The following is a 27,052-nucleotide window of genomic DNA, read 5'->3' as shown; positions in this document are numbered from 1 at the left end:
CAGGGCGCTAGGGCCCCCTCCGCCCGGCTTCTGGTCTGGATCGTCCACGCCGCTCAGGCTGGGCTCTGCTCCACTCCGTTCCCAGCTCCCAGCTCCGTGTGGAATAGACCTCACCCAGAGACCATCCAGGCTGTCCTGGACTGGAGCCCTGCTTCCCTCTGCTGTTCTGTGGGTTCTGCTGTTCTAGAATTGGTTCAGAGCCATTTTTATAGGTTTTTGGAGGGACTCGGGTACGGAGCTCACTCTAGTCCGTGCTTACCAGCTGCCATCTTGGCTCCTCCAGCCCTTTATTTTAATTCTGTGTGTGTGCATGTGTGTGTGTGTTTCTGTTTTAGTGTGTCTCTTGTGTACAACATACTATTTGATTCTGGTTTCTAAATCATTCTGTTATCCACTTCCACTTTATGGGTCAACTCATCCCATTCACATTCATAGTTATGATTGCTGTGTATTTCCATCCTGTTTTCTTCTGTTCCTCTTTCTCTTTCTCTTTTTACCCAGTCCCTCCACAAAATTATGTTGTACTGTAGCTATCTCCCTTAACCCACCCTCACTTTTATAGCCCTCCCCACTTTCTCTTATTCTTTTAACCTTCTATTTCCCTCTTGAATAAGATAGTTTTCTATGTCTAACTGTGTGTGTATATGTATTCTTTCCTCTTTGAATGACTTCTGATGAACCTGGTATTGAACTCCTTGACAAAGAAGGGAGGTAAATTATCTCAGCCTTAGTAGATAAGGATTGGAATTTAATGATATATTTGAATAGAGTGAATCTTGAGAAAAGTTACTGAGTGATGGTGGCAGAACTTCAACAGTGTTAGGAGTAATGAGAAAAGGACCAATCAGTACTGGAAACAATGGCCATGGATCCAGTGTCATCTACTGGATGTAGCGGAACAATGTTGAGAAGAATGAAACCATGTCTCTGTTACTGTAAGAAAATAGAAGGAGAATTAGAGGAAAAGGTCTAGAATGAGATGGATTGATTAATTATAGAGCGGAAACTTCCAGAGGGTAGTTGGGAAATGTGAGCAGGGCTTATGTCCATCATGGAATATAGGAATCGACAAGTCCAATTTGAGACTGAGGAACCTAGGTTCACTAATGTCATATCCAGAGTTTTGTTTTCCACTCTGCTCCCCCATTTGGACTTCTCATTTTACATATGAGAAAAAAACAAAACTGTGGCTCAGTGAGGTTACATATCCCATAGCTACCTAGTGAGAGATTAAATATCCCCATTTGGTAAGATTAGGATGGCACATGGACCATAAACCTAACAAATTATCATCATTGATTTCATCATTATTGTCGCCATCTCTGTATGAGAGTAGTGTTTTGAAAAGTACTCTAGATCCGTATGCTTAGTATCCACATGGCCATGGTTAATCACCTCCCCACATCTGAATCAGATTCCTTCAATTATAAAATGGAGATAGTAATACCACTGCCCTAAAGAAATTGTTTGTGTGAGTTATTGTTATGGTTAAATGCCTTGCCAAAGATCACATAGGTAGTCAGTAGCACAACTGCAATTTAAAGCCAGGTTCTATGATTCATAAACTCAGTGCTTTCTCCAATATACCACACCTCTATGAGGAAAAGTGAAACTCCTGCATATGGTGTAGCACAGCAACCACAACTCATGCCCTTTGAAGCAGAAGAAAAGGAAGAAGAGACAGCTGGTAAAGAAGTAGAGGGCTCTATTTTGAGTCCTGGAATGCCTAGGAATGCCTAATCTTCTTGACTTTCCTACCCACCTCCCACCCCCAGCTCACCTTTCTGGATGCTTCTTTTAGCATCTCTAGCATCTAGGCAAGAATGGATCATGGGGAGGGGAGACAAGAAAATAAGGAGATGCAGCCCAATAAATGGTGGCATTTAAAGGACAAGGAAGTATGCGCCAATCTCTGATGCTCACTTAACAAGGCAAGTAGAGGGCACATGGGAGATTACATTGTGGGGATATGATTGCAATTCAAGGTAAAAGTCAAGATGACTCCATAAAAACTAATTTAAACTTCAGGTGTGTTGGCATCAATTTATAAAAAATCATAGATCACCAGAAATGGAAGGGACTTTAGCACTCAATCTAACCTACTTATTATATAAATGAAAAAATGGAGGCTTAGAGAGAGGAAGTGACATAACAAATACCACAGGCTCATAAACGTCAAAGGCAACACTGCAGGGTCCTTTCCATTATACTACAGTATAACAATAATAACAAAATAATATTAGGTTGGAAGAGACTGATTGTCCTTGTACCTTCCAGACTGGGAGATCAGTAGTCACTCAGAATGTCAGCCTTCCCACTAATTGGCACAGAATATTTGACCTGCTCCATTTCTGATTCAGGCCACTTATCTCATACATACCTTGTTGAATGTAGCCCTACTTCAGCTCAGACCTCTAGAGCTGAAGAGATCCACAAGCCTTGGTCTATACAGTAGCAGGCACCACAGGTATATTGTTACCATCCTCCCCCACTTTCTCATCATCATCAATAACAGATAGCTGCCTGGGATCCCTGTATCCCTCTATCATTATCATCTGGAGAAGCTTAAATGACATCCCTCCTTTCCCCATCCACTCACAAAAACTGTGTCGCAAGCTAGGTAGTGTAATATTAGGCTAATTGCTTCCACTCTCTTGGTATCAATTTTTCTATCTCTAAAATATTAAAGGTGTCAGTCTCTGGCCAAGGACTGTGTGGAGACTGAAACAAATTAAAGTGTAGTTGGGAAGTACTTAACAAGATAACTAAAAACACAATAAAACATAGATGATACTAAGCTGTGGTTTTCTAAGTCAAAATATGACTGTTTGTATTTGAGTTTGTCACTATCAGACTATATATCTAAGTAATACTACAATGATCCATATACATCTTTCATTACAGCTTCAAACTTGGAAAACAATCTATAGAAATCTAGATATAAAGAATTATAGACTACAGTTCAATGCCCTAATATAAATTCATCCTTTCTAAGGGCCCTCTTATGACCTCTTTCCCTAGATCTATTAACTGGAATTTTTCTTTTTCCACCATGGACAAGCATGCTCCTCACACTCTAATTCCACTAAATCAGTCCCTACCTCCAATCACCCTTCTTGCAAACAGTCCTGATTCTTCCCTTCATCAAGCCTGAACAAAGCAGATGTGACCAGCAAATCCTGTATCTGCCTCTGCACCTGGAGCTGGCATCAGTCCGCCAGGGATGGGGCCAAATCTAGGGAGAGTCTGGGATAAAAAAACAAACTGTTCCAAACTGCAGGGGAGTGATGAAGCCATTTGGCTTTTCCTGGGTCTGCCTGCCGAGCTCTGGAGTTAATCTTCTATGTCCAGCAGGAGAGGTACTTGTAAGGCAGACCAGATACTCAAGGCCTTGCATGTTTACAGCAATGTTTTCTTGACTATTCTGTTAACTTCCTGCCTGCTGCCCTCTAACAACTGGAGCCATTAGCACAAAACTTCCCATTTACCAGGGTCAAAGTAGCCTGGAGAGTTGTCATGGCAACACTGACCTCTCACCACTAGAAACCAAGGCTAGAACCCTTCTGTCCCTAATGCCTTGATCTTTGTCTGCTTGGAAAGTGAGCACCCACCCTGCACACACACAACTTACTCCTTTTGCCTTTGAATACAGGATCTGGGATCCCAGAGAACATAGGATTTACAAACAGAAGAGAGATAAGGTAACAAATAGAAATCTCTCATTTTAGAGAAGATAAAAACAAGGCCTAGAGAGGATCTCTTGAACTCTTTGGTGCTATTGTGAAATATTGAAACATCTCAGCTAAAGTCTCCCTGCATGAACCTTTTCTCCCTTCTCCTAAATCTCCCAGTTGTATCTTCTCCAGGTGTCTTCCTTCTCTCTCTTCCCCATAATATTCCTTTCCTTTAATCCTCTCCCTCTCCCCCTCCCCTCTCTCTGTTTCTTCCTCTCTCTCTCCTACAAACACCACACACACACACACACACACACACATACACAGGAAAGCAGTTGTCCCAAAGGGTGGGATCAAGTGGTACTGTTCGATGTACTGAAATATTCTATATTTCATCTATATATTTGAATTGAAGAAGTATAAACATCCTACATACTCAAGCGTAAGTTGTACTGTCTGCATTAAAAGGTTCCACGTGACCAATATCCATAATCTCTATCTCTATCATCTCTGAAATGATATTGCAAAAGCACATGTTTAACTGTTTCATTTCCCATCTCAACAAATACTAGTGGTTCCCTATCAACTCCAAGATCAAACACAAACTCTTTTGTTTAACATTTCTATCATGTAAGCCTTGGTTCAAGCTACCTTTCTGGGATTATTATATATCACTCCCCTTTATAATTCTCATTCAATCACACCAAAATTTTTTCTGTTTTTTCAATTGACAATCCATCTCCCACCTCCATGTTTTTACATAGGCTGTCTTTCATGCCTAGAATGAACTTCTTTCTTATCTCCACCTATTAAATTCTCTCATTTCCTACAAAGCTCATCTCCATTATCACTTCCTCTATAGGCCTTCTCTGACTCCCCCCTTCCCACAAGCCCAGTTACCAGTATCTTCCTCCTAAACATAGCCATGCTTTTATTTTTATTTTTTATTTGTAGTGAGGCTATTTTCATGGGGGATCATTGTGTGGCTCAAAGACAGACAGGATAGACATCTCCAGGCTTTTCTCCCTTCATCCTTCTCCATGGGAGACTTTGTTTTTACAAAGTAAGGAAGCAAGAGATTGGAGCCAGAAGCTTGGCCATTATGCTCTCTTCAGAGAGATAAGGTACCCGAATAGAATTATGTCTATTTGCTCTCTTAAATATTATTGGTCCAGGAAATGTGGTTTTAAGTTCAAGGTAAACTTATTTTTGCTATTCACTAACAGGAAAAGGAGAATCCCAAATTGTAGATAGATTGACAGATAGATAGATAGGGAGAGAAAGAGAGAGAGAGAGAGAGAAAGAGAGAGAGAGAGAGAGAAAGAGAGAGAGAGAGAGAGAGAGAGAGAGAGAGAATGTATAAGGCTTGACTTCCTTCCCTCCAAATACCATTTCCACAATAAACATATACATTACAGATACATTTATCTATCAATAGAAAAATAGAAATCAGACAAAAGCAAATATAAGAGAATATACCCAAATAATACAGAGTAAAGAGGCTCTGCATGGGGAAAGAGGTAACCCATCTCAACAAAGGGAGTCCAAGATCTCATCCAAAGAATAATTCCCCAAAGTCTTTAGTGTAGAAATTTAAGGATAGGGATGTCACGGAGACTGCCAGTTCTCATGTCAGCCTCTTTTCTGAACCTTCTTCCTTCAGTAACTCAAAGTGGAGTTGGTGTCATCTATCTTCTCTCTTGAAGCTGAAAGCCAGTAGCACCCAAACTAACCCCAGTATCTGAAGAGACACTAAGAGAAACAAACCTCTCTTCTCTCCAAGTCCACTTCACCCCTCATGAAAATGTGAGTCGTTGATCCCACCAATGTAGAACGATACTCACACCAACGGCTTTGGGACTTGAGTTAAATATATAATGTGTACATGCTTGTAAGTATACATGTTGTCTCTTCTAATAAAATGTAAGGTACTTGAGAGAAGGAACTGTTTCATTTTTGTCTTTGTATCACCAGCACCTAAAAGTACTGCCACAATCTGCTTGCAACACAAATGGCTTATTTGCTGTTTTATCTCTCTATTTCTATCTCTTTCTCTTCACTTTTCTCCAATAATCAAACATACACAAGTTCAAAGTAGCAGACTTGGAATCTAGGTCCCAGGAATCTATATCCTGTGCTTTTTCCACTTTATTATCCATCAAGCTCCATGTCAATTCTCACTTTCACTGTTAATTCTTTCCTGACCAAGTTCACTCACGGGGATCTTTCCTCCTTCATGTTCTCACCATTATTTCCTAATTGCAAGAAAGAAGGTTTCAAACTAGATTACCTCTAAAGGCCTTTATACATTTTTTAAAATTATATTATGGTAGGTGGCATTGAGATGGGTGGAGAAGAAAAGAGAACAACTTATATGAATGAAAGATTCAAGGAATATTCAGGGAGATGTGAGTTGGTAATTTTGGTCAAATTAAATGGTTCATGCAAGCTAATAGTGAGAAATAAGGAGAAGCAGGGTGAGGACAATTTGGGGAGGGCCTTGAGACCCAGGCTTTGAGATTTGGATTTTACCCTATTGGCAATGAGAATGCATTGAATGTGTTTGAAGTGATGGGAGAGTGGTGATGAGGGTAAACTTGTTCAGCAAATGGAGTACATTAATTCTCTCAGATGTTTACACTGTATAGGATTCAGAATGTAATAGACTGGAATAGCTCCAAAGAGACTCTTCAATACTATTGTGTGTGTAATCCCCTCTCCAAAATGCCTAGTCCTATCTGATTAAGTACTTAGGTGAGAGGCTGGACCAGAGCCAATGTTATCCTAACAGCATGAAAAGTGCTGCTTTACAAAGGGGGATGGGAGATAAAAAGTTGTCTCTTCCCCTAGAACAAAACCTATCTCAGAAAACAAAGGAATTTTAAATAACATTCAGGTCACAACTTCAAAGAACAGTAAAACCAACATATGGAATAGCCTGGGGCTACAGCTCAACCTCTAAGAAGCACATCTGCGACCACATCCTCCCTCCTAGGATGCTCATGCTACCAAAGATAGAAAATTTGGAAATTTAGTCTCTCTTGTAGGAAGTATGTATGTTAGAAGCAGCAGTGAGAATGGTTCCCAATGAAAGGTATAGTGGCAGTATAAACCAGCTTCAGAGAATCATCAATGGGGGTAAAAATCTGATTCAGACAGATTAATCATAGATATTGGGTAGTAAGAAGTCTCAATTATTTCCTAGTCTAGTGTCCGTATTATGTAAATGAGGACTCCAAGGCCCTGGGAGGTTAAATGGCCTGCCCATATTCACAGAGATATTAAGTGGCAGAGATGGACTTTGAATCCAGGTCCTATGATTCCAGATTCAGCATTTTTCCCACTACACTGTGCTACCTTCAGAAATTAATGATTCATTCATTTCACAATCATTTCTTAAACTGTATGGCATATGGAATTAATATGAGGTCAGGAACTGGAAATGGCTCCTGGTCCAAACTATTTAACTTGCAGATAGAATGAAGGAAAGTAAAATGAAATTAGGCTTAAAAATTAGCTTAGAGTCAAATAACAGAAAGCCTTAAATGTCAGGCTGAGTTCCCGTCACATCCTATGGACAACGTTGAATCAAAGAATATTCCTGAGTAGGGAAACAGCATGATTTGAATTAAAAATAAGAAAATTAACTAACAACTTACTGAATAATCAACATGATAATAGAAAGTTTTTTTGTTTGATTAAGGCAATGATGTAAAACCACCCAAGATCTAGCAAACCTAATGACTACTACACCATTTCTAGTGATTCATCTGAAAACAAATGTTACTGCCAAAAGTAATCTGGAAAGCATTATTAAAATTTATCAAGAATTAAGCCAGACATTGAAGACCTTAAGTTCGCAGATGTTGTCATTACCATTCCTAATTGAAATGAGGGGCTTCAGAAGACAAAGGCAGATGATTCCTTCTGCAAGAAGGCTTTTCTAGTCCTTAAATTTAGTGCCTTCCTGCTGAAATTATCTCCAAATTATCCTGTATATATTTTGTCTGCTCATAGTTGTTTCCATGTTGTCTCTCTTGATAGATTGTGATCTCCTTGAGGACAGGAACTCCTTTTTATCTTTCTCTGTATCTCTAATTCTTAGCACAATTCTTGGCACACAGTACCTTAATAATAGGTTGTTGACTGACTTGGGAAAAGTTAAGGAAATGGCATTTGGTGGTATGATTATCTAAAAAAATAAAATTAATGGATGAGAAAGAAGAATGCACTAGGAGAAGGGGAAAGGAAGAAGTAGAATGGGAGAAGTTATCTTATATAAAAGAGACCTCACATAAATTTTAACAGTGGAGGGGAAAATAGGGGAAGCCAACAGTGGAGGGGAAAATAGGGAAAACTGGGAGGGGAGCACACAAACCTTACTCTCATCAGAATTGGCTCAAACAGGGAATACTACACACATTCAGTTAGGTATAGAAATCTGCCTAACCATATAGGAAAGTAAAAAAGGAAGGGGCTAAGAGAAGTGGGGAAAGCTGATAGAAGGGAGGGCAATTTGAAGGAGGTAAAAATCAGAAAAAAACCACTTTTGAGAATGGACAGGTAAAAGGAGAGAGAGAGTAAGATAAACAGGGTGGGGGTAATAGGATGGAGAGCAATACAGAGTTGATAATCATTACTGTGAAAAAAATTACAATGAGTTTCCCTGATAAAGATTTCATTTCTCAAATATACAGGAAATTGAATCAAATTTATAGAAATGAGAGCCATTCCTCAAATGGTAAATGGTCAAAGAATATGAACAGGCAGTTTTCTGACAAAGTACTGAAAGTTATCTATAGTCATATGAAAAAATGCTCTAAATCCTTATTGATGAGAGAAATGAAAATTAAAACAACTATTATATTAAATAAGAAAAAAATGGCAACTGACAATGGGATTTAGATTTTTAGCCCATGGTTTACCAAATAAGGATGAGAGGCTTCTAATCAGTGATGGAGTTCCCCTAACAAACCTAGAAAGAACATTCTTGTCCATAGTCTTTACAAAACTAATCAAATTTATGTTAAGTTAGAGATGAAAATGGGCAGAATTATCAGTAGATACCTAGCAACATAAGCATCATAGAGAGTTATTACATTGTAGTAAGAAAATACCATTAGAAACTCCAAAAGACAAAAATCCAAGAAAGGAGTTATAAATCAATTGTCTAAAATGCCTATGCAAAAATCTATGCATTATTTGTAACAATCAAAAGAAACTACAGATTACAATGTAAAGAGATAAATTTCATAGGATTGTCGAGTTACACAAGTTAGAGTTTTATGGAAATTTAATGGCCATTTAACTATACTAGAGAGAGAGAGAAAGAAAGAGAGAGAGAGAGAGAGAGAGAGAGAGAGACCCAGAAAGAGACAGAGAGAAAGAGAGAGACAGAGAAACAGAGAGAGAACAAGAGAGACTATATCAAACTATTTATGTGCAACCATCACTTTGCTCCTAGTTCTTCTTTCTGGGGCCAAGAACAAATAATCCCTTCTCTACCTGGTCACTTTTAAAGTATTTGAAGAAAAACGCTTGATCATATCCTCTCTTAGGTTTGTTTGTTTTACTTATCCAGACTAAACCTTTACAGTTGCTTCTACTGAACCTCATATGGCATGGCCATAAGGCCTTTTCATCATCCTGGATACCTTTCTGTGGACTCTCTCTATTTCATCAATATCTCTCCTAAACTATAGTTCCCAAAACAGAACACGATATTCCAGAAACAGTCTTAACAAGATAGAATATATTAGCATAATCATTTCTTATTCCTGAAAGTTCTATCTTTTAATTTGGTGTAAGATCATATTAGATAATTTGGTTCTCATATCACATTGTTGACTCCTATTATGATATTTAAGTCTAAAATCTTCAGATGTATTTCAGACAAACTACTGTCTAAACATATGTTCCCTATCTTGTATTTGTAAAGTCAATTGCTTTTACCTTAATAATAATAATTTTTATTTATGTCCATTAAACTACATTTTATTTGATCAAGCCCAAATCTTACCATTATTGAAATATTTTGGGATCCTTTTCTGACATCTAATGTTTCGGCTATCTCTCTCAACTTTGTGTAACCTCCAAATTTTGATGTTTTTTTTTTCTTTTTTCCCCAAGTGATCAATAAAAATGCTAAATGGCATAGAGCTAAGAATAGTGAATTTGGACATTCCATTGAAGTCCTGCTTCCTAGGTAGCATTGATCTATTAATGACTACTCTTTGAGTCCAGCCATTCAGCCAGTTCTGAATGCATCTAATTACGTTACTGTCTAGCCAACATCTCTCTATAATTTCTATGAGAATACAATATCTTTTAAAATTCTTTGCTGAAACCTAGGTGAATTATATATATGACATTCTTCAGACCTTTCAGTATAGAAAATCTGTAAATGAAATAAGTCTGGAATGACCCATTCTAAATGAAACCTTGCTTATTCTTTGTTATCTTTGCTTCCTTTTCTAAGATGTTCACTAAATATCTCCTTGTTAATGCATTCTAGAATTTCACTAGGAATAGAAGTCATATTCCCTGCCCTATAGTTGTAAATTACATTTTCTTTAATTTCTAGGAAAGTTAAAACAATTGCTGTCCTTCTCTAGTCTTGTACACTTCTCATTCTCCAAAATCTTCCAATGATCATTGACAATTTCTCAGCAATCATATCTGCCAGTTCTTCCTGTTCTTGGTTATCAACTCTTTTACTAACCATTTTCCTGTCATTGCAGCCCAAAACTCATTCTCCTTGGGAAAGAAATAGACCAAATAAAAAGGAATTGAATGACTCCTTCTTCTCTGTGCCATCAGTTATCATTATTCATTCTACCCTAAAAACTGACTCCTCTTATCATTTCATTAATCTTCAGTCTTCCTCCCACTCACCCCACCTCCCACACACAAGAGCTTTTTTCTTAAAGTTCTTTTTGTTGATTTTAGTTTTCCTAGCTATCTTCAGGGCATTTGGAGCTTTAAGTCTCTTTCTAATATTGTTATAGTACCTTGTCATGTTTTTTTTTCCTCTTTTTTTGACTTTGCTTCCATCTCCTGTACATGACATTTTAAAATCTAAGTTGATTAGTGAGTTCTCTGTACCTTCACATTGATGTCCTTATGAAGCTCCTATATTTCTTCCATCTTTAAATTATTTCTCTTGGTATCATTAGCATTTCATTTCTGAGATTTTTCCATCCATGTGAGAGTGATCTCTTCTGTAGAATTTCATTATATCTTATCTTCTTTTCCTTCCTATCAACTCTTTGAAATCACTTCTCAAATCTAGAAGGCATTTCAAAGTATACTTAGTTCTCCTTTCCCTTATCACCAAACAAGGAAGCACTGGCCCCATGACCTGTCATCCTCTCTTTTCCCTCCAGGAATTAGGTCTTCTTTTTTGTTTTGAGTGGGAGAGAGAGAGAGAGAGAGAGAGAGAGAGAAAGAGAGAGAGAGAGAGAGAGAGAATCTTTATTAATATTATTTACATACTATGCTCAGGTGACAAAAGAAAACTCTACTGATACTGTCTATGTAGTATGATCAGGTAACAAAAATTGCACTGCTTCTCCTTATACTCATATTCACTTGAATGTTCTGCACTCTCTTCATCTGTTAGAGTCCTGTTTATCCTCGCATGACTACAAGTTCTTGAGTATTGCTGAAGGAATTCCTCTATTTCCCTTATGCTTTCACTTTTCTTAGCAAATAACCCTGCAAAACATGTTTTGATTACTTTTTTATTTCTTCTGGTTTTGCTGTAATTTCACCTTGTAGATTTGCTATTTTATTGATTTGATTTTCTGCAATCTTCTTTTTATTCGAATTAGCTATGGGTTTCTCAATGTTATTAATCTTTTCAAAGACATAGATTTTAGTTTTATTATTACTTTATTTTCTTCTTTCCAACTTATTTAATTCCCCCATAATTTTAATATCTCCATTTTTGTGCTTATTTTAAGTTTATTTATTTACTAAATTTGCAATTTTGTAAATGTATATTCAGTTTATTGACCTTCTATTTTTCTATTTTGTTGATGTATTATCATAAGGTTTTACTTTTCCCTCTAAGGACTGCTTTAGCTAGATACTAGAAATGTTAGCATGTTGTTTAATCATTAGCAATTTCTTTTACATAGTTATTGTTTCTATGATTTGTTCTTTGACCCATTCATTATAAAAGATTTCATTGTTAAGTCTGCATTTGTGTCTGTACCTTTTGTTTATGTTCCCTGAATCAATTTCTATTCTTATTTTTTATCTCATATATAGGATGTAGTGATTATTTCTGCCTTTTTGCCCTTATTTTCCATATCTTTTGCCCTAGTACATGGTTAATTTTTGTGAAAGTTCCATGTGGTTCTGACATATATATATATATATATATATATTTCTGCTGTCCCATTTAGGAGATGCAATAAATCTTTTAACTCTCCTTCAGAAATCCATTTATTTCAATATTTTTTCCCTTTGTTTATCTTTCTATTACATTTGTATAAAACTGAGAGAGGAATATCGAAGTCTTCTGTCACTATTTTGTTAATGCCTATGTCTTCTTGAGGCTCAGATTTTTTTTAAAAATAAATTTATATGCTAAGGCATTTGGATCATACTGTTATTGGTTTGTTGTCTATGGTTCATTTGAGAATAAAATAGCTCCTTTGTCACTTTAAAAATATTTGCTTTTGCTTTTTCTAATAAAATGATGGCAACTTCTAATTTTTTGGATTCACTTAATGCATAATAATTTTTTCCATGTTAGTTTTATTTGTGTGTCTTGGTTTTTTGAAATGTGTTTCTTACAAGCAACAGAGTAGAGAGTTTTGTTTTCTCATCCAATCTGTCACTTTTCCCCCATTTTATTGGATTGTTTAATCCATTCACATTTAAACATATAACAGAATCATGTTTTCTTCCATCTGTCTCCAAAGATATGTTTTTTTTTCTTTATTTATTTTTAGTTTACCACACACGGTTCTACATAGTTTTGAGTTCCAGTTTTTCTCCCCTCCCTCCCCCCTCCCTCCCCAAGACGGCATGAAGTCTCATATAACTGTCATGTATAACTTCGCATTGAATTAATTTATGCTCTAGTCAAGTCGTGGAGAAGAATTTTGACCAATGGAATGAATCATGAGAAAAAAGAAACAGAACCAAAAAAAAAAACAAAAAAACAAAACAAAAAAAGAGAAGCAGAAAAGGCGAGCATGTAGTGTGCCTCAGTCTGTATTCAAACTTCGCAGTTCTTTCTCTGAATGAAGATAGCATTCTCCATCGTGAGTCCCCTGGAGTTGTCCTTGCCCCTTTAGGTTGCTGAGAGAAGTGCAGTATGTCAGGGTTGGTCCTCACGGAATCCACATATCTGTGGCTGTGCACAACGTTCTCCTGGCTCTGCTCCGCTCACTCAGCATTATGTCGTGTAGGTTTTTCCAGGTTGTTATGAAGTCTGCATCATTCCCATTTCTTATGGCACAATAGTATTCCATCACCTTCATATACCACAGCTTGTTCAGCCATTCCCCAATTGAAGGGCATCCCTTTGCTTTCCAATTCTTGGCTACCACAAAGAGAGCTGCTATAAATATTCTTGTACATATGGGTCCTTTTCCCGCTTGCGAGATTTCTTTGGGATACAACCCTAGAAGTGGTATTACTGGGTCAAAGGGTATGAACATTTCTATAGCCCTTTGGGCATAGATCCACACATGGATCAGCTCGCAACTCCACCAGCAGTGCAACAATGTACCAATTTCCCCACATCCTTTCCAGCATTTATCATTCTCCTGATTTGTTATTTTAGCCAATCTGACAGGAGAGATGTGGTATCTAAGAGTTGTTTTGATTTGCATTTCTCTAATCAGCAGCGATCCAGAGCATTTTTCCATATGCCTGTAGATAGCTTTAATTTCTTCCTCTGAAAACTGCCTGTTCATATCCTTTGACCATTTCTCAATTGGGGAATGGCTTGTATTCCTATATATTTGGCTTAGCTCCCTGTATATTTTAGAGATGAGGCCTTTATCAGAGATACTAGTTGCAAAGATTTTCTCCCAATTTTCTGCTTCCCTCCTAATTCTTGTTGCATTGGCTTTTTTTGTACAAAAACATTTCAATTTGACATAATCAAAATTATCCATTTTGCATTTTGTAATGCTCTCTATCTCTTGTTGGGTCATGAATTCTTTACTTTTCCACAAATCTGATAAGTAAACTATTCCTTGCTTTTCCAAATTACTTAGAGTATCAACTTTTACTCCTAAATCATGAACCCATTTTGACTTTATTTTGGTATATGGTGAGATATGTTTTTTTAAGTTATGATTTTTCCTTATTCTGTTATAAAAACAGTGTTATCTCCCTTCAATTATTTTACTCTAATTTGTTAAGGTGAACCTCAAGGACTCTCTTCCCCTCTACCCCAGCCCCCTCTTCTCATTTGTTACCTTTTTCTCTTTATGTTTTCATTTATACATTCCCATCTCCTTTTTTATCTATCATCAGTCTGTCTGTCTGTCTATCTATCAATCTATCTATCTATCTATCTATCTATCTATATTTCCCCCTCTTTTTTTCTATTGGCCACATAAATTATACCTTCTTCTCTATCCCTTCAACTAACCCTATTCATTGGGTTTTTTATTATTTCATTTTTTTCAATCATATCCAAAAGAGTATTTTTTTCATTATCTATATTCTCTATTTCTGTTTACTGTAGATCCCTGATCTCCGATTTAGGATCCCTATTATTATCTAGTCTCTCTCTTTTCTTTGTGCTCTTTATACAATCAATGTGTCCATTGTATCCAGTCTAGCCTCTGCTGTCTAGGTGCTTTCTACATTGTAGCGATTATTTAATCCATAGATTATACTTTTCTGTTGTGCCTCACTCTCAGAACAATGCCAATTGTAGCTTGTGTCAGATAGGATATTGACCAATGGTAGGGCACACCCTCACTAAACTCTACTCTCTCTGGTTGACTGTTTTTCTACCTCTGCCTGGAAATCTCCTCCCTGTGTCCATGATCTCCCACTCCTCCAAATGACAGTTTCCTCCAGGGCTTCCACTTCGCCTCACATCCCAGGACAAGTAGACTTTTCAGGAACCAAATATCCCAGGCTTCATTCAGTGTAAAGTCCACATTTCTTGTCACTCAAAGAACTATTCATCAGTGGAACTCCCTCTCACCTCCAAAGTATGGTCTCCTTTCTCTCCCTTCGTTTTCCATCTTCCTCCCTCCCCTTACTTTCTCCCCCATATGGCTCTTCTCTTTCTCAAGCTTTTTTCTCATAGTCCTTTATTTAACCCTGTTACATCATTCATTATTCTCTATTTTCCAAATATCCTCTCCTCTTTCATGTATTCTCTCATGTTGTAATGAAAACATTTGCCTGTAGGCATGGTTTCCCCAGGTTCAGGCCATAACGCCCCCTGTCAACCTCTTCACCATTCGTTCTACCAGATTTCGCCCTTTACCTCTCTCTCCTTGTGAACCTTTAGAATGAAGTCTCTTATTAGTTTTTTTTTGTCCCTTTGTTGCTATTGCTTTATGCATTTAAGTATGGCAAGTGAGTTCAGGGTGAGTAAGCCGCAGTTCTTGGGATATTTTTTTAACTTTCTTTTGGACTTTGTATGTCCTAGACCATGGAAACAGCTGAAGTTACATTATCCTTGGTGCATAATTTCTGTTTTGGAGAGGATTGAGAGGTCTTAGGAATTGGAGAAAAGTTCAGACTTCAAACTTGTTACTCATATGAACAGGAAGTTTACGACTGTAAAGTCTTAATAGATGATACTATCTATCCCATACTTTTTACTTGCTTCTTTTGAATAAAGAAATTCAACTAGGGTTATATGGTCTGATTAGTATCATGCAAAGTAGCTGGTATATTGCCCATGATCCAGAGCATATAGCTCTAGGAGGGTATATAAATTGCAAAAGCAACAAGGTGGGTAAAAAGAAGAGGTAGGAATATTAGAAAGATAAACCCATGTGAGGAAATCTAGTAATTAAGAAAGGGAAAAAAAACCATTAAGATCATTTGAGTAAAGATTGACAAAGACCAAAAAAATCAATGCAATACTTTCATGAGAATTTTGATGCCACTGAGTGATATTAAAGATATAGAGATGGACTTGGAGACAGGAAGCCCTGAGTTCAAACTCTGCCTCATCCATTTACTAGCTTGTATGATGGAGGACACTTTACTTAACTTACCTTTCAACCTCAGTTTACTCAGCCGTAAAATTGAGATAATAGTAGCAAGCACCTCACTGAATTGCTGGAAATATCAAATTAGATAATATGCCAAGCTCTTTGTAAAAGGTAAAGTACTAAATAAATGTTACTTATAAATAATCAAAGCCAAGTAACTAGGGGAAGGAAGAAAGGAAGGAAACAAGCACCTCTTTATTATTATTTATTTATTTAATATTTTTAGTTTTCAGCATTGATTTCCACAAGAGTTTGAATTACAAATTTTCTCCCCATTTCTACCCTCCCCCCACTCCAAGATGGCATGTATTCTGATTGCCCCATTCCCCAGTCAGCCCTCCCTTCTGTCACCCCACTCCCCCCATCCTCTTTTCCCTTACTTTCTTGTAGGGCAAGATAGATTTCTATGCCCCATTGTCTGTATATCTTATTTCCTAGCTTCATGCAAAACCTTTTCTTTTAACATCTGCTTTTAAAACTTTGACATCCAAATTCTCTCCCCTCTCACCTCCCTAAGAAGGCAAGCAATTCAACATAGGCCACATGTGTATCATTATGCAAAACCCTTCCACAACACTCATGTTGTGGAAGACTAACTATATTTTGCTCCTTCCTAACCTATGACTCTTTAATTTTCTCCCTTGACCCTGTCCCTTTTCAAAAGTGTTTGGTTTTGATTACTTTCTCCCCTTATCTGCCCTCCCTTCTATCGCCCCCACTTCCAGCGCAGTGCAATAGACCTTACCCAGTGACAATCCAGGCTGTCCTGGGCTGGAGCCCTGCTTCCCTCCACTATTTCATGGGTTCTGCAGTTGTAGAATTTGTTCAGAGCCATTTTTATAGGTGTTTGGATGGTCCTGGGGGAGAGCTTTGGGCAAGTCCCTGCTTTCCAGCCGCCATCTTGGCTCCAACAAGCACCTCTTAAGGGCTTAATATGTCAGGTATTTTCCTAAGTACTGGGAAAATTTTGAAAATGGACAGGGTGAAAGAAAAGAGATATTAGGATAAAGGGGAGGAAAGAGGATGGAGGGAAATATATAGTAATCATAGCTGTGGAAAAAATTCAGCAAGCTTCTCTGATGAAGACATAATTTCTCAAATATATAGAGAATTGAGTCAAATTTATAGAATTTTATTAATAAATGATCAAATTGATAAATGGCCAAAGGAAATGTACAAGCAGTATTGAGATGAAGGAATCAAAGCTATCTATAGTCATACAAAAATGTTCTAAATCACTATTGATTAGAGAAATGCAAGTTAAAGCAATTTTGAGCTACCAACCCACACCTATCAGATTGACTAATATGACAGAAAAGGAAAATGACAAATGTTGGAGAGTATGTGGGAAAACCAAGACAAATGTACTGTTTGTGAAGTGGTATACTGATTCAACCACTCTGTAGATAAATTTGGATCTATTCCCAAGGTCTGTACATGTGGATATACTTCGGAACTTTTTATATTATTTTTTTCTAATTTCATGTAAAAACATTTTTAACAGTCTTTTTTTAAAATAAAATTTTGAGTTCCAATTTTTTACCTTCCCTCCCTTCCTAACACAGCAAGCAATTTGATAGAGGCCATGTATGTGCAATCATGTAAAACATATATCCCTATTAGTCATGTTGTGAAAGAAGAGTTTCATGCATACCCATTGTCCACACAATACTACTACTAGGTCTGTATCCCAAAGAGATTAACCCCCCCAAAAGAAAATAACATACATGTACACAAATATTTATAGCAGCTCTTCTAGTGGTTGCGAAGAATTGGAAATTGAGGGCATGTCAATCAATTGAGGAATGGCTAAAACTAGCTTTTTCATATGACTGTGATGGAATACTGCTGTGCAATGCTTTCAGAAAAACCTGGAAAGCCTTATGAACTGATACGAAGTGAAATGAGCAGAACAAGGAGAACATTATATACAGTAATAGCAGTATTGTATGATGATCAACTGTGAATGACTTAGCTATCCTCAGCAATAGAATGATCCATGACAATTTTGAAGAACTAATGATGAAAACTGCTATCCACATCCAGGAAAAGATTGATGTAGTCTGAATGCAGATAAAAACCTACATTTTCCCCTTTATTGTTCTTGGGTTTTGTTTGGTTTTCTTTCATAACATGAATAACATGGAAATATGTTTTGCATGACTGAACATGCATAATCCATATCAAATTGCTTGCCTTCTCAATGAGGGTTGGGAGGAAAGGGAGAGAGGGATAGAATTTAGAACTCAATTTTTAAAAAATGAATGTTAAAAATTGGTTTTACATGTAAAGAGGAATAAAGTATTAAATTAAAAATTAAAAAAATAATCTCTACACAAGTTAACCATAAAGTGATGGGAAGCTTTTAAGAAGGGAATTTTATAGACTCAAAAAGAAACAATGCCAGTGAGGAGGTAAAATGAGAATTCTCTAAAGAAACCGATATGGAAGCAGAGGGTTCTTTTTGGAGTTCGCAGTGAGGAAAGAAAGAAAAACTAATTAACAATAGTGTTGATTACTAAAGCCCATAATGAACTAGCCTGGTAATCAAACAAGGATAATAAAAAAGTATGAGATTTATATTTTTATTATTTTGTTGTTGGTGTTGTTGTTATTGTTATGAAAGGGGAGGATGGAAGAGAATCAAAGTAAGAATAAAACTAATGATTGGATCACTGGCCTGAGGACAGAGAGTAGGTGAATATTACAACCTCTTACTTTGCTTTTTTATTATGAGGAGAATGAATTTTGGATAAGAAAGCAATAGAATAAAAATACCAAATAGGAATTTGAAACAGAATAAGTAGGCAAAAATTGAGAGAATATCGACAATACATTCTTGATTAAAGTTACTAAGCCCATATTACCTAAACATCTAAGTGCTGAATGAATTGACTGACTTGATTACAAAGTCAGCATGAGTGATGTTTAACAGATCTTGGAGAAAGGGAGATCATTCAATCAACAAACATTTATCTTGCACTACTCTGTCTCAGACATGGTGCTGGGAAGACAAATACCAAGAACAATATGTCCTTCATCTCAAGGAACTTACATTCTAATAAGAAATTTATTATAGGACAAGAGAAAGGTGAATATGGTACCAATTTTTTAATGGAAGTGAATGGAGACTAAAATAGATCATTGAGTTTGGCTTCAATTCCTAATAACATTTTCAAATTCATTATTAGGAAGCAGATTATTGGACATTTAGAAAAGGAAGCAATGAATACAAAGAGCTAATATAGCTTTATTAAGAACAAATCATCCCAAACTAGCCTAATTTCTTTTTCTTGACAGTCCTTGCCCTCAAGAAGCTCACACTCAAATGAAAAAAAAATGTAACCCAATATGTGCAAATATATAATGTACCCAATATAAAGGATAAATTGAAAGTATTCAACAGAAGGCAGACTCTTGAAATAGGGGGATTGGCACCACCTTCTTGTAAAATATGCAGTTTTAGTTAGGACTTAAAAGAAGCCAGGAAAATGGGGTATAGAAATCTATCTTGCTCTACAAGAAAGTAAGGAGAAAGAGGATGTGGCAGCGGTGATAGAGGGGAGGGAAGACTGGGGGAAGGGGTAACCAGAATGCATGCCATCTTGGGGTTGGGGTAGGGGAGAGAGGGAGAAAAAATTTGGAACTGAACATCTGCTGGAAATGAAAGTTGAAAACCAAAAATAAATTAATTAATTAAATATTTTTTATAAAGAAAAGAAAAGAAGCCAGGAAAGCCAAGAGGCAGCAATGAAAGGGAAGAGTATTTCAGACATGAGGGACAATCAGTGAAAATATCTTAAACCTGAAAATGGAATATCTTATTCAAGGAACAGCAAGGAGGTCACTGTCACTGAACTGAAGAGCACCTGGGGGTCGATGGAGGAATAAGGGGTGAAAAGGGGTGGGTGCAATTTGTAAAGGGCTTTGACTATCAAACAAAGGATTTTATGTTTGATTCTACAAGTAATAGAAAGAGACTAGAGTTTATCAAATTGGAGCACGGAGTGTGTGACATGATTAGTTGTTTGCTTTATAAAGATTAATTTGATAGCTGAATGGAAGATTGATAGAGAGGGGAGAGACTTGAGGCAGGTGGAACTCTCTTGGTATGCATAGCCCTAGCTTTACCATTAAGAAGTTTGTGTTTGATGTGCCTTGCTGGAACCTAGAGGAGACCATCATAAGTCTTGTGTGTGTGTGTGTGTGTGTGTGTGTGTGTGTGTGTGTGCATGTATATAAAATTCATTTTCTCCAATTATATGTAAAATAACTTAAACATGTGTTTCTTAAAATTTTGAGTCCAAAATTTCATCCCTTCTTTTCTCCTTTACACACTCCTTCCCTGAGACAACAAGCAGTTTTATATAGCTACATATGCATATTTTTCCAAAAATATTTTTCCACATTAGTCATGTTGTAAAAGAAAATACAAGTCAAACACACACACACACACACACACACACACACACACACACTCACATAAAAAAATAAAGGAGGTTAAAAATGGTATGCTTTGATCTGCATTCAGATTCCTTCAATTCATTCTCTGGAGGTGGATAGCATTTTTCATCATAAATTCTTCAGATTTGTCTTGGATCTTAGTATTGCTGAGAATAACTAAGTCATTCACAATCGCTCATCAGACAATTTTGATTACCGTGTACAGAGTTCTGGTTTTGCTCACCTCACTTTGCGTCATCTCATATAAATCTTCCTGATTTTTTTTTCCCTGAAACCATTGACTTCATCATTTCTTATAGCACAATAGTACTCTGTCACAATGAAATACAACAACTTGTTTAACCTTCCTCTAATGTATCAATTCCCTCAGTTCCCAATTCTTTGTCCACAAAATGACAGCTATAAATATTTTTATATATATGGACATTTTTCCTTTTTTTTTAAATTTGATCTCCTTGGCCTACAGACCTATTAGTGGTATTGCTGGCACAAAGATTATACACACACACACACATATGTATGTATACATATATATATATATATATATACATATATGTATATTAGGTTTGGGGCGTAGTTCCAAATTATTCTCCAAAATGGCTGGATCAATTCACATGAACCATGAGCATGAACAATGCATTAGTCAACTATTTTCCCATGTCCTATCCAATATTTGTTATTTTTCTTTTCTGTCATATTAGCCAATGAGTAGGAGTACCCCAGATTTGGTAATGTGATTTTTGATAGTTTTATTTTATTTTATAAATTTGTCTCAATTCCCTATTTGAGAAATGAGGCCTTTGTGAGATAAACTTGTTATATTTCCCATAACTTTCTGCTTTCTTTCTAATTTTGACTGAATTATTTTGTATCAAATCTTTTTAATTTAATGTAGTCAAAATTATCAGTTTTGCCCCCCCCCCCGCCATGATTTTCTCTAACTCTCCTTTGGTTATGAACTCTTTTATTACCCACAAATCTGACAAATATTTTTCCCCATATTCCACTATTTTGTGTATATCAACCTTTTGTGGTTAAATGATACACACATTTTTTGTCTTTTTTTAACTTTTTTTACTATTTTTTTTTACTATTTACTATTTTACTATTTTATTTCTTCCAATTACCTGTAAAGATAAAAGTGTTTTCAGCATTCACTTTTATAAGATTTTGATTTCCAATTTTTTTGTCCCTTTCCCTCCCTTCTCCCTCCCTAAGACAGCAAGCAATCCTATATAGGCTATATGTGTACCATCCTATTAAGCACATTTCATGTCGTGAAAGAAGAATCAGAATAAAAGGGGGAAAACATAAGAAAGAAAAAAGAAAGAAAGAGAAAATAGTATGCTTCGATCTGCATTCAAACTCCATAATTACTTCTCTGGATGAAGATAGTGTTTTCCATCATAAGTCTTTTGAAATTATCTTAGATCATTGTATTGCTGAGAAGAACTAAGCCTATTAAAGTTGATTATCTTACAAAGTTGCTGTTATAGTGTACAAAGTTCTCCTGGTTCTACTCACTTCCCTCAGCATCAGTTCATATATGTCTTTGCAGTTTTTTTCTGAAATCTACCTGCTCATCATTTCTTATAGAACAATAGAATTCCACTACATTCATATGCCACTTGTAAAGCCATTCTGTAACTGATGTGCATCCCTTCAATTTCCACTTCTTTGCCACCACAAAAGACCTGATGAATTTATTTTTACCTTATATTGGTATACAGTGTGAGATGTTTATCTGTGCCTACTTTCTGCCAGACTGCCTTCTAATTTTCCTGGAAGATTTTTTTTGTTTCGTTTTTGCCAAATAATGTGTTCTTGCCCCACAAGCTGACATATTTGGGTTCATCAAACAATAGGTTCTTGTGGTCACTTACTTCTGTATATAGTTTGGGTAATCTATTTTATTGATTGATCACTTTATTTCTTATCTAGTATCAGAACATTTTAATTAATAGCATTTTGTGCTATAATTTAATATCTAGTACTATTGGCTGACTTCCTACAATTTTCATAAAATCTCTTGATGTTCTTGACCTCTTTCAGTTCAGTTGCAGTTTTTTTCTAGCTCTATAAAATAATTCTTGAGTAATTTGATTGCTATGACACTGAATGAGCATTTAATTTAGGTAGTATCATTTTATTATATTAACTCATCTTACCCATAAGCAATTTAATATTTCTCCAATTGTTTATATTTGTTTTTATTTGTGTGTAAACTGTTTTGTAATTTTTTTCATGTAGTTCCTGAGTTTGTCTTGGCAGCTAAACTTCTAAGCATTTTATACTGTCTCCAGTTACTTTAAATGAAACTTTTCTATCTTTTGCAACCAGGTTTTGTTGGTATATAGAAATGCTGGTGATGTATGTAAGTTTATTTTACATCCTGCAACTTTGCCAAGGTTGTTAATTGTTTTGACAAGTTTTTTTCTTGTTGTTGTTCTCTAAGAGTCTTTAAGTATAGTCTCTGAGGAAGATTATATATATACATACACACACACATATATGTATATAATCTTCAAAAAGCAATAGCTTTGTTTTCTAATTATCTATTGTAATTTCTTCAGCTTTTTTTGTCTTATTGCTATGGTTAGTATTTTGAGTACAATATTGAATAATAATGGTGGTAATGGACATTTTGGATTCACTTCTGATCTTATTGAAAAGTTTCTAATTTATCCCTATCATAAATAATGTTTGCTCTTGACTTAAGATAAATATTACTCAAATGCTATGGAAGATCCAGTAATAAAGGAGAATGTTGGTGATGTTAAAGAAGAGGAGGCTAAATGCAAAAACTCTCCAAAGTCTGAGGCAGAGAAGGAAGATACATCTAGTGGTTCTGTTCAAAATAACCATGTTTCTCAGAGCCCTCCACGTAGTCCGCAGCTTTCAGATTTTGGACTAGAAAAGTATATGTTTTCCAGAAATTGGAATATTCAACCACCAGCAATGAATATTCCTAAGCAAGAGCAAATAACTATGCATGTACCTTTTAAACAATCCTCTCCCAAAGTGTTAAGAATTCCAAAATGCAACTTAAAGATGGATGAGTATGCAGTGGTAACTCCTAAGCTAGAACACTCTGGAATTTCAGAACATACCATGTGTTTAAATAATGATTACACAATGGTGCTAAAAATGCCCAGAAAAATAAAAGTTTGTCTAAGAATAACACTCATGAAATAAACATAGAAGTGAAATTATGAAGCAAAAACAACATCCTAATCCCTCCTGGTTCCATACTTGAGCAGTTGAAAGAAAATGGTGCTAACCATTCCAATTCCCCTTCAGAGCCTGAATTCTTCACTTCTGGACTGAAAATCCCATCTAGTAACAGCAATCCAGTTTTAAATGTCCCTAAACCAAAAGAGCTTGATCTCTCCACTAATGACAAAGAAATATTACTTCATCCAAATTTTAAAATGGATAGGTTAAAAAAAATAAACAACAAAGGGGATAATATTTCCACCAACATCAGACTCAGATATTTTGCCAAGCAGTTTGGATTCAGAAGATTATACTCCATTGGTTTCACAATCTGCTAAGTGCTTTGAACATCATGGAGAACTCTCTCCTCCCAAGATTTCTGTCAGTGTAAACCTGCTAAGAACACCCACACCTCCAGAAGTAACTATAATTCCGGATGATATTTTCCAGCTGTTATCAAGGTATGATTCAAAATTAGCCTCTCCAGTAACATTTAAACCAGCAAAGCATTTTTCCCAAATTTAAATGAAAGGTTATTCAAGAGACATCCAACAAAGTAAACTACTAAAAATAAGTCATCCTGTGCTTAAAAATGACACTTTTCTGAAGCTGACAAATCCTATAACAATAGAGGATATACAAACAATAAGCCCAAATTCTTTCAGGAGAGGCAAGGATACCTTATAGGGGTACTTTAGAGAACCATTACCCCTTCTGTCTCCACACCACCTTCTGCCAGATCATATTCATAAGATACTTAAGTCAGTGGCTAAAGTAGAAATGACCAGCAGCTAGAAACAACTGTATACTTGACATATAGGGAGACCCAACCTCTAGGACCTGGGAAAAACATTCCACAACTGCTGTAAGGAATTAGAAACAAGACAAAACAGCCAGTAACCTGGACCTCAGAGATATAATGCTTTAGAATCCTCAGAAGAGCAGAAAACAGAGCCTTGTTCAGAAGAACCCTGCAACAAAAATGGAGGCATTAGCCTCAAGCAATACCAGATATTGGCGGCCCAAATCTTGAGTAATAACAACATAAAGGCACAATCCTTTCAAACCATACATACAACATATCAGGTACTGATACCAGAAGCAATCAAGAGGACCAGCCTTGAAACTAGGATACTTGGTCAAACCCCATGACAAAGATTTTTCCTACCCATAGACCTTTGTTGTAATGTCTAAATCTCCTAGAAACACAACAAAAGAAAAAGGACATACAAACTTAATTCCATATACTTTTATCAGGGCCATAGAATAATTCAAGATAGTTTCATCAACCAGATGTCAATATATAATTGATTTTCCATTAAAATTTATGTGAAGAAAAAAAAAGACAAATATTACTTATATTTTTACAGAAAAGCTCAGTGAAACCAAGATGGAGGAGTAAAGGCAGGGACTCACTTGAGTTCTCCCAAATCTCCCTCAAAGCAATGTTAAATGAATGATTCAAAACTAATTCTGGAGCATTAGAACCAAAAAAAGGATGGGACAAAACAATTTTCCAGCCTAAGCCAACTTAAAAGGTTGGCAGGAAAAGTCTGTCTCTCTGGGGTGAGAGTGGAGCACAGTCCAGCATAAGCCATGCCAGCTCAGGCTGTACCCTGGCAAGCCCCAGCAGGTTTTGGGGTAATTTGAATCAGCAGTGGTGCATCTTCAGGAGCACTCAGCCCACAGATGGTAAAGGGTCAGACAACTGGTTAAAAGGGGACTATAGGGGACCCTTTTGGGGCACTGGGAGCAGGACTCTGATTCATTGCCCATACACAGTTGTGGGTCACAGATTCAGGGTGAGGAGGAGCACTACCAAGACCTGAGACCCTGGACATAGTTCCAGAGTGGAGAAGAGTGCTTGTGGTAACTCACAGACCAGAACATAGGCCAGGAGAGCAGTGACTATACATTTCATTAGATCATACAAACTCGGAAGACCTGAAAACTTACATATCCTCAGAAGTATCTCAGAAAACAGCAGTATAAAAAACCCAAAGCTTAGGACAGTGCCCCTTCTACCCCTAGAGCAGAGTCCAACTTTGACTTAAAGTTAAAAGTCGATAAATACGATGGAAAAATGAACAAACAACAAAAGAACCTGAACATAGAAAGTTAATATGGTGACAGGGAAGATCAAAACACAAACTCAGAAGAAAATTATGTAAAAATAACTATATTCAAAGCCTCAAAGAAAAATGTGAATTGATCTTAGGCCGCAGAAGAGATCAAAAATTATTTCAAAAATCAAATAGTAGAGGTAGAGGAAAAATCAGGAAGAGAAATGAGAGTGATGCAAGAAAATCAAGAAAAAAAGAGTCAACACCTTGTAGGGACAAAAAAAAATTATTGAAAACAGTACCTTAAAAAAATAGGCCAAATGGTAAAAGAGGCACAAAAATCCACTGAAGAGAACTCCTTGAAAAGCAGAAATGCCCAAATATTAAAAGAATTACAAAAATTCACTGAAGAAAATGACCCCAAATTGAAAAGGAAATACAGAAGCTCACTGAAGAAAATAATACCAAAAAAATTAGAATTGGACAATTGGAAGCTAATGACTACATGAGACATCAAGAAATGATAAAACAAACTCAAAAAAAATTTTTTTTAATTTAATTTAATTTAAATTTATTAATTTAACATATTTGGTTTTCAGCATTGATTTTCACAACAGTTTGAATTACAAATTTTCTCCCCATTTCTACCCTCCCCCCCACTCCAAGATGGCTTATATTCTGGTTGCCCTGTTCCCCAGTCAGCCCTCCCCTCTATCACCCCCCTCCCCTCTCATCCCCTTTTCCCTTCCTCTCTAGTAGGGCAAGATAAATTTCTACGCCCCATTGCCTGTGTATCTTATTTTTTAGTTGCATACAAAAAATTTTTGTTTTTGAACATCTGATTTTAAAACTTTGAGTTCCAAATTCTCTTCCCTCTTCCCTTCCCACCCACCCACCCTAAGAAGTTGAGCAATTCAACCTAGGCCACACATGTATTATTATGTATAACCCTTCCACAATACTCATGTTGTGAAAGGCTGACTACATTTTGCTCCTTCCCAACCCATCCCGCTTTATTGAATTTTCTCCCTTGACCCTGTCCCCTTTCCAAAGTGTTTGTTTTGATTACCTCCCCCCCCATCTGCCCTCCCCTCCATCATCCCCCTGCCTTTTATTTTTTTTTTATCTTTCTCCCTCTTCTTTCCTGTGGGGTAAGAAAAAAAATTTTTTTTAAATAAATGGAAATGTGAAATATCTCACTTGGAACAACAATTGACCTGTAAAAAATCAAGGAGAAATAATTTAAGAATGATTGGCCTAGTGAAAAGCCATGATGAAAAAAAGGAGCCTAAACATATTTCAAAAAATTATCAAGGAAAGTTTTCCTGATATCCTATAAAGAAAGCGTAAATTTTCTCCGCCATCTTGGCTTCTTTGTTCCCCCAGTCATTATAAATGACAGGTGCAAACCCTAAATTAT

General features: G+C 36.4%; 1 pseudogene; it reads left to right on the top strand.

The window, feature by feature from the left end:
- Positions 1-1,596: 1,596 nt before the first annotated feature.
- Positions 1,597-24,098, top strand: LOC118842175 (annotated as a pseudogene).
- Positions 24,099-27,052: the final 2,954 nt, after the last annotated feature.

Source organism: Trichosurus vulpecula, chromosome 3, assembly GCF_011100635.1.
Source record: "Trichosurus vulpecula isolate mTriVul1 chromosome 3, mTriVul1.pri, whole genome shotgun sequence".
NCBI classification, from domain to species: domain Eukaryota; kingdom Metazoa; phylum Chordata; class Mammalia; order Diprotodontia; family Phalangeridae; genus Trichosurus; species Trichosurus vulpecula.
Note: the sequence above shows the minus strand (reverse complement) of the source record. Positions and strands in the feature narration are given on the sequence as shown.